This window comes from Somniosus microcephalus, unplaced genomic scaffold (assembly GCF_052327205.1).
Source record: "Somniosus microcephalus isolate GS21.2 unplaced genomic scaffold, FLI_Smic_1.0 unresolved_chr5, whole genome shotgun sequence".
Classification (NCBI taxonomy): domain Eukaryota; kingdom Metazoa; phylum Chordata; class Chondrichthyes; order Squaliformes; family Somniosidae; genus Somniosus; species Somniosus microcephalus.
Window position 1 is genome coordinate 30,298,713 of NW_028225183.1, and position 10,170 is coordinate 30,308,882.

The window sequence follows — 10,170 nt, forward strand, 5'->3', positions numbered from 1 at the left end:
TGCTGTGGCCATTCAGCAAGTAAATTCCAAATGTTCGAATGTCCATTCAGGGCTGCCCTGCTGCATTATGGAATGAGGCTGCCCTCTTTAACAGTGTCCATTGAGTTAAATAATCAAAGTAGGGAAATTATGTCGATAGTCCTCTAAATAATTAATCTCCTCCAACAAATATAGACACAGAAAGTAATGCAAGTATTACAAATGCTAAAAATAACCAATCTAATACAACACCCCGAAGTAACACAGCACCTCAAATTCAAATCGATACATCATCTCCAACTCGCACGCCCTCAAAATAATACAACACCTCAAACTCAAACAGCAAGTCAAAATCATACAACAACTCAAACTAATGCAGCACATTAAACCAATATAGCATCTAAACCAAAACAGCTCGAAAGCAGCAAATGCAAAGCAGCCCGATTTATCGGCATCCAATCCACCACCTTAAACATTCACTTCCTCCACCACCATTGCACCGTGTCTGCAATGTGTACCATCTACAAGATTCACTGCTGTAACTCACCAAGGCTTCTTCGACAGCACCTCCAAAGCTCACTACCTCTTCCACCTGGATGGACAAGAGCAGCAGGCGCATGGGAACCTCCAGGTTCCCCATCACATCATGCACCATCCTGACTTGAAAATATATCGATGTTCTTTCATCCTCGCTGGTTCAAAGTCTTGGTTCCCCCTGCCTAACAGCACTATGGGAACACCTTCACCATGCGGACTGCAGCTGTTCAAGAAAGGTACTCAACAACACATTCTCAAGTTCCATTCGCAATGGACAATCAATGCTCGTTTTACATGCGACGCCCACAATGCACGAATAAAAAAAATTAATAATACTGGCCATTTGACGTCAACGAATTTGAACACCCAGAAACTGTCTAAATGACTTAATCTAACAGAGATCAAAATAACTGGCCGACTGACCACTAACTTAACAAGTACCCAGAAACTGACCAACTGACCAAATTCTGATCGAGAAACCAGAAACTGACCAACTGGCAACCTGACAAATTACTCAGAAACTGACCAGCTTGCCACAATCAGACAGAAGATTCAGAAACTGACCAGAATTTAACAAGCATCAAGAAACTGAACAATTTTGACCACAACCTGGCCGAGCACCCCAAATCTGACCAAATGACAAGTAACTGACCACACACTCATAAACTGGAAATTGACATAGCCTTACCGAGTTCAATGAAATTACCAACTGGCCACAACTGAACCGAGCACCAAGTACCTCAACAAATGACCACTGCCTGAACGGGTAGACTGAAGCTGGCCAATTGACCAGAACTTGACTGAGCAATCAGAAAGCGACCAACTGACCAAAACATGACCGAGCTCAAAAAACTGACCAACAGAACAAAATCTGAACGAGCATCCAGAAACTCATCAACTGACCACAATTTGACCAAATACTCAGAAAGTGACCAACTGAACACGACCTGACCAAAAACTCTCCAACTAAGCACTAACAACGTGGTCCATGGGAACTGACCTGTTAACAACAATCTGGCTGAGCTCATGGAAATTGACAATCAGTCCACAACCAATCCCCAGGGCTGCTCTACTGCTCTCTGTGGTGTCCCCTTTAACTGTCGCCATTCAGTTTAAATGATTAAAGTGTTCCTTAAACGAATAGATCCCCTCAAACTAATGAAACTACTACATAAAAGTAACCAATCTAATGCATCACCTCAATGTAATACCGAAATGCAAACTGATACATCATCTCCAACTCATACATTCCCTCAAACAAATACAGCCCCTCAAATTGATACTTAAACTCCAACTCATACCTTCAAACTATTCTCGCCCTTCAAACTACTACAGCTCCTGAACCTCACAGAGACCGTCAAATTCTTATGACAAATTGAACTAATACAGCAATTCCTATAACAAAGCACTTCAAATACAGCATCTCAAACGAAAAGAGAACCTCAAATTAATGCAGCACCTCAAACTAATACAGCCGATCAAGCTAATAGAGAAGCTCAAGCTATTACAGTACCGCAAACTAATACAGCCCCTCAAACTAATAGAGAACCTCAAACTAATAGAGAACCGCAAACAAATACAGTCCCTCAAACTAATAGAGAACGTCAAACTAATAGAGAACCTTAAATTAATACAGCACCTCAAACTAATAGAGCACCTAAAACATAAAAGAAAACTCAAACTAATGCAGCACCTCAAAGTAATTACAGCCCCGCAGACTAATAGAGAACTTCAAATGTAACAGCCACTCAAACTAATAAAGAGCCTCAAATTCATAAAGCACTTAAACTAATACAACACCATGACCTACTAACACAACTCAAACTACTGGAATCCACCAACTAATGTAGCACGTTATACCAATACAGCAAATCAAACAAAATCAGCTCGATACGAACCAGCACAAAGCAACCCCCTTGATTGGCATCCAATCCACCACCTTGAACAATCACTCACTCCACCACTGGTGCACCGTGGCTGTAGTGTGCACCATCTGCAAGCTGCACTGCAGCAACTCGTGAAGGCATCTTCGAAAATAAGCCCCCCCCCTCCAAAATCCACTTCCTCTACCACCTCATAGGACAATTGCAGCAGGAGCATGGAAACAAGACTACTTCCAATTTACCCTCCAAGTCACACAGCACGTTGACTTGGAAATAAAACTCTCATGCTTCATCGTCGTTGAGTCAATGTCCTGCATCTCCCTCACTAACAGCGCTATGGTACTGCAGCGCTTCAAGAAGGCGGCTGACCACCACCTTTGCAAGGGCAATTCGGGATGTGCAGTAAATTCTGGACTCGCCAGCGACACCGACATGCGATGGACGAATCATAAATGGCATGTGTATTATTGGGATAACTGCGGAAAACTGACATTAGTTAATGCAGTTTATATTATAAACATTGGACTTGTTTGAAATGAATGGGAACTTTTACAAAGCAGTGTTTCTTAATTCGGTTACTGCAAGTCCAGGACCTGCTGTTGTGATTGGTTCCTCCCCCACCCCCTTGACAAGCAAGATGCAATTTGGAATGAAATAGAATTTATTGCTGTGGATGGCAAGATGTTACCTTATGGCAGGGCTGATCAAAGTGGATTCTCAAGAGGCTGAGAGGAGGTAACAGCCCTAGGGATGGTCAAAGGCTGAGCTCATTTTTTAATCGCCCTCAGGGCCAGTGAGAATGACAAGACGGATCAGCGAGCCAAACCTTTGAGATAGCCCTCAAAATGTGGAAACCATACGTAGCCTTGCAGGACCAGAAAATAAAGTTTAAAGTCAAACACCCCCTTTCAACCTTGCAGTGGCACAGAGTGAGTTCCCTTGACTTAAATCACTCCAGGCGGCCATGAAAGGTGAGGCCTCATGGATTAAACATGCCTTAAACAGTAAGAACAATTTTGCATTACAAGCTGACTTCTTATTTGATCTTGGTAAATGGGTGGTCCCAGAATCACTTCCAATGAGTTGGACTGAATGGTGGGAGCCTGGTCCAAAGGCAGGTGCAGCAGGTGCGGTGGCTCAATATTGATCAGATGCTGAATGCCATTATTAATGACTGCATCACCTGTGCCCAGTATGACCTGGGCCCAGAGTTAAATCACCCTCCATACATGTCACAGCATCCATGGCCCGTGATGAAATTTGAAAAGTGATTACATTGGCCTGTTGCAAAGAAAGTTGACCAATGAAACGTGGCTACAATTGTTATTTTCCAAATAGATTAGTACAAATATCAAAAATTGTCAATTGGATTGAGAGAACAGGCACTAAATATGATGGAATAAAAAAGGAGAAGGGGAAAGATTCTGTTCCTTCCTACTCTCACAAGCAGCAGGAGATCCAATGTTTTCAGCGGCCTGACACTTTGCACAGCCTGTTTGAATGGGTCAGTATCACTGCAGTGGCCCCGCTCACTTTTTCAACGTGTGCAAGAGGCTTAGACAGATTTAGTTTGTGAACTCTTATTTCTTTACTTATATTCAGTATTTTACAGTCATTTTGAAAGGCACCTGAAGAAAAAACAGAAACAAAGATGAGGTGATTAACAGTTTTTAACTAAGGAAGCACTCTTAGGATAATTGTATCTGTTCTGTGTTGTGTTTAGTTGATAAAATGTTGGTCTGAATTAAATTGGAACTATTGATGTTAACTAAACCATTAAGTTGTAAAAACTTAACTATTTAAAAGTATTTTCAAATTATAATAGAGTGAACATATATTTTGTGACTTTTAAAATTATTATGCTGGTAAAAGCAAACCTTACACCTGCTTTTACCAGGCTAAGGTTTTTAAAGTTTGTCAGCGGGCGGAGCTTCTGCAGGAAGTGGGCATTTCTACCTATAGAGGCCCTTCTCTTGTGCAGGTGCAATATATGTCAAGAGGATTGTTGACAGATCAGAATGCCGGTTTTCAGCACATGCGGGTCGCATGCCTGAATCTGACACTTTTGAGGTCCCTACGGTTGTTTACACAGCTCGTACACACACGTACGGATCGGAAATTATGGGCCCACATATCATAGCGAGGTGAAGATTTGTACAAAAGTTTTTGCCTGTCATAGGCTGCGACCGAACCCAGCCCTGATCATCTGTTGTCGTCCCAGTCAGAGTGAGCGAGTGGGGGCAGGTGTGGGAGTTACCCCCAAAAGGCTTCGTCTTTAAATGGTTGGGCCTGAACCCAGTCCAGAACATCTGTTATTATCCCAGTCAGAGTGAGCGAGTTACTTCCAAAGGTGATTGAAAGAATATATATCACTAATGTGAAACCAGCAAGCCTGGGCAGCATTTGTTTCTCAAATTGTAATTGACCAGATAATTTGATATCAATGGCTGCTTCAAGCAAACTTGATGGGAAAGTTTGCTTAATTTTAAGGGAATCAACAAGTTTTCATTAAAAGACAGGATAGCAGTCTTGATGACTCCTGCCCAATGCAGTGTGTCAAGAAAGAAAGTGTTGACAAAGTATAATTAAACATTGACAAGTGTTCTCTGTCCAAAAATACAGCTCTTTGGACTGGGAGTAATTTTGAAATTATAAAATGGAATCGACAATGATATAGCGGCTATATTGGAAAATAAAAGGTCCAAGAAAAGGTTTGGTGAGTAAAATAATCAAATAAATGGTGTAAAAAACGTGGACCAAGAGGCATCATTAAGGAACATACGTATTAGGATCATGAGCAGACCATACAACCCCTCGAGCTGACTCCTCCATTCAATAAGATCATAGCTCATCTTCGATCTCAACTCCTCTTCCCTGCCCTATCCCCATATCCCTTACTTCCTCTGGAGTCCAAAATATATCTATCTCAACCTTGAATATACTCTATGAGTGAACATCTACGGCACTTTGGGGCAGAGAATTCCAAAGATTCACAAACCTCTGAGTGATGAAATTCCTCCTCATCTCCGTTTTAAAAGGCCGGCCCCTTATCCTGAAACTATGCCCTCTAGTTCTAGACTCTCCAGACAAGGAACAAATCTCTCAGCATCTACCCTGTTAATCCGCCTCATAATCTTATATGATTCAATGAGATCACCTCTTATTCTTCTACACTCAAGAGGGTACATTCCAATCTACTCAATCTCTCCTCATATGACAACCCTTTCATCCCAGGGTTCAATCTACTGAATCTTTGTTTCACCGCCTCTAATTCAATCAATTATATCCTTCCTTAAAAAAGGAGACAAAAACTGTGCTCAGTACTCAAGGTGTTGTCTCAGCAAAGCCCTCAACTTTACCACGACTTCCTTATTCTTGCACACCAACACTCTTGTAAATGCCAACATACCATTTGCCGTCCTGATGACCTGCTGTACCTGCTGTTAACTCTTTTTGCTCCTTGTACTACAGCAGACAAATCTCTCCGAACACCAACATTCAAAAGTATCTCACCATGAAAAAACATTCTGTTTTTTATGCTTCCTACCAATGTGAATTACCTGGCATTTCCCAACATTTTACTGCATCTTCCAACTTATTGCACGCTCCCTTAACATGACTATATCTCTTTGCAGTCTCTTAGCGCTCTGCTCACATCTTAGTTTTCCACCTAGCTTTGTATCGTCAGCAAACTTCGATACATTGCACTCGGTCCCTTCATCGAATTCAGTAAAATAGATTGTAAATATCTGACGACCAAGCACTGTTCATTGCGGCACCCCACTAGTTACAGCGTGCCAATCTGAAAATGAAATATTATCCCTACTCTCTGATTTCTGTCTGTTAAACAATCCTTTATCCATTCTGCTAGCTTGCCCCCAGCGACATGTGCCGGAATAGTGATCAGCCATATTTTAAGTGGCACTGCATCGAATGCCTTTTGGAAATCCAGTGGTTCCCCTTTATTTTTTCTGCTAGTTACATCCTCAAAAAACTCTAATAAATTCATCATACACAATTGACCTTTCATAAAACCATGCTGACTCTGTCTAATCCTGTTATGATTTTCTATATACCCTATTAGCACATCCAGAAAAATGGATTTCTGTATTTTTCCGGCAACTGATGTCAGGCTACCTGCCTGTTGTTGCTTGTTTTCTCTCTCCCTCTTCGCTTGACTAGCGGGTTTACAATTTCATCCTTCTCATCCGCTGGGGCCATTTCTGAATCTTCTTCTTAAGCAGTACCTCGGAAACGAGGATGACTTTCCTCCACAGTAAAAATGAGTTCTCAGATGACTGATAAGCCCAATGCGGGGACGACAGTCACTGTCACAGGTTGGGCAGACGGTGGTTGAATGGGCGGGCGGGTGGGCTGCCTGGGTTGACATGCGCTCCTTGCAATGCCTGTGCTTGGCTTACGCTTCCTCACCGTGAAGAGGCTCGAGGTATTTGGCGCCTTCACGGATGCTTCTCCTCCAATTTGTGCGGTTATTGGCCAGGGATTCCTAGGTGTTGGTGGGGATGTTGCACTTATTCAAGGAGGCATTGAGGGTGTCCTTGAAGCATTACTTTTGCCCACCTGGGGCTCCCTTGCCGTGTCCGAGCTCCAATTGGAGCACTTGTTTTGGGAGTCTCGTAACGGGCATGTGGACAATGTGACCCATCCACCAGAGCTGATCGAGCATGGTCAAAGTTTTGATGCTGTGGATGTTGGCCTGAGCAACAACACTGATGTTGGTGTGCCTATCCTGCCAATGGATTTGCAGGATCTTGCGAAGGCAGCTTTGGTGGTACATCTCCAGTGCTGTGCGGTGCCTGCTATACAAGGTCCATGGTTCTGAAGCATACTGGAGGGCGGGTATCACTACTGCTCTGTGGAACATGAGCTTGGTGCCGGGATTGAGGTCCTGGTGTTCAAACACTCTCTTCCTCAGGAGACTGAAGGCTGCACTGGTAACTGAAGGTGATGTTGTACTTCGTCATAGACGCCTGCCCTTGTTGACAGCAGGCTTCCGAGGTATGTAAAGTGGTCCACGTTGTGCAAGCCCTTGTCGTGGATTTTGATCATCAGGGGGGCAGTACTGTGTTGCGGGGCCAGGTTGGTATAGGACCATTGTCTTACAGATGTTTAGTGTAAGACTCATGCTCTCGTGTGCTTCGGTGAAGGTGTTGATGATGGTTTGGAGTTCGACCTCCGTGTGTGCACAGAATAAAGCATTGTCTGAATACTGCAATTCGACAACAGAGGAACCTTTATGGAATGCCGGAAGATCACAGCCAAAGCATCCACTGTCTCTGTAGCCTCCTAATTTGGAAGCCTAGGACGTAGCCATCAGTTCCGTTGGATTTGTCCATTTTAGTCCCATTAGCTTCTCAAGTATTTTTTTCTCAACTGATATTAATTCCTTTATGTTTCTTGCTCTCATTAGCTCCTTTCCCCCATCATCCACTGTCATTGGTATATTTTTTTTGTCTTCTACTGTGAGGTCAGATACAAAATATTTGATTGAAGTCTCTGCCATTTCCTTGTTAACATACGAACACACAAACAGATGAGTTAGGAGCAGGAGTAGGCCTCTCGGCCCTTTCAGCCCGCTCCGCCATTCTAGCTGATCTGATTACTCCACATTCCCGCCTACCCCTGATAATCTTTCAGCCCCTTGCTGATCAGGAAACTATCTACCTCTGCCTTAAAAATCATCAAAGACTCTGCTTCCACCGCCCTCGGTAGAAGAGAGTTTCAAAGACCCACGATCCTCTGCGAGAATGTTTTTCCATATCTCTGTGTTAAATGGCCTACCCCTTATTTTTAAACATTGACCCCTAGTTAAAGATACTTCCACAAGAGGAATCAACCTCTCCACATCCACCCAGTCCAGACCCCTCAGGATTGTATTGATTCAAACAAGTCACCTCTTAATCATAAAACTACCCGCCCTTTCCATGTATTAGTCTAGTAAACCTACTCTGAACTGCTTCCAACGCATTTACATCCTTCGTTAAATAAGGAGACCAATATTGTTCACAGTACTCCAGACGTGGTTTCACCAATGCCCTCTATAACTGAAGCATAACCTCCCTACTTTGTATTCAAATCCCCTCGCAATAAACGATAACGATCTATTAGCTTTCCTAATTAATTGCTGTATCTGCATACTAAAATTATTCGATTCTGGGACACCCAGAACCCACTGCATTTGAGAGCTCTGCAATCTTTCACCATTTAGATAATGTGCATCATTTTTATTCTTTCTGCAAAATGGACAACTTCACATTTTCCCACATTATACTCCATTTGAAATGATATTTGGCCACTATATATATATCCCTTTGTAGCCTCCTTATGTCCTCTTCACAATTTACTTTCCTACCTATCTTTGTGTCATCAGCAAGTTACGCAACCATATCTTCGGTCCCTTCATCCAAGTCATTTATATAAATTGTCAAATGTTGAGGCCCCATAAATGATCCCTATGGCACACCACTCGTTACGTCATGCCAAATAGTAAATAAGCCATTTATGCCTGCCCTCTGTTTCTTTTACCTATCCAGACTTCTATCTATGCCATAATGTTAACCCCGATATAATTTATCCTGTCAAAGGCTATAAGGGACCAAGGCATACTTTTGCTACTATTTTCATTTTACACGCCTTCAGAGCTCTTACAATCTGTTTTTATAATTCTTTTTAATTTACTCTCATTCTATTTTCTCTCTTTTTATCACATTGTTGGTCATTGTTTGCTGGTTTCTAAAGCGCTGTCATTCCTCAGGTTATTATTGTTCTTTGTATTATAAGCCTCTTCTTTTAATCTAATACTATCCTTCACTTCTTTAATTGAACACGATTGTACAGATCAATTTTCCCATTGAGTTTTAAATTCTCATTGGAATGTATATTCGTTGAGAATTTTGGAATAGTTAATTAAATAATTGCCACGAATTATATACCGCCATACCTTTTAATCTAATTACCCAATCTACCTCAGCCAACTCTCCCCTCATAACTACATAATTTACTATGTTTATGTTTATGACTTTACTGTCGGACTTAAGAATGTCACTTTCAAAATCAATGTTAAATTCTACCATATTATGAGCGCTCTTTCCCAAATGTCCCTTTACTATGAGTTTAGTAATTAACCGTGCCACATTACATAAAACAAGACCTAAAATAGCCTGATTCCTATTTGGTTCACTGATATCCCCTCCGATCTCCACTCCATTCACTCCTCCCCGATCACCCATCTCTTCCCTCCGACCTTCCCTCTCTCCCCTGTGATCTCCCGTCTCTCCCCTCCATATCCCCCTCTATCCACTCAGCGCTCCTCTCTCCTGTCAGATGTCCCCTATCTCCCCAGTGATTACTTCTCCGATCACCCTTCTCTCCCGTCTGAACTCGCCTCTCTCCCTTACAATCACCCCTCTCTCCACTCTGATCTCCCCTCACCCCTTTCCTCCCCTCAGATCTCCCCTTACTCCCCATCGATTTCCCCTCTCTCCTCACAGATTTCCGCTCTCTCCCCAGCGATTAACCCTCAGATCACCCCTCTCTCCCTTCCCATCTCTGCTCTCTCCCATCCGACCTCCCTTCTCTCCAATCCGTTCTCCCAACCCACCCCAGCAATTATCCTTCTCTCCCCTCCGCCCACTCCTGCAATCACCACTCTGATCTCCACTACCAACTCCCCTCTCCACAATCCGTTATCCCCTCTGATAATCCCGCCCTCTCCTCCGATCTCCCTTCTGATCTCCACCCTCTTCCCTCC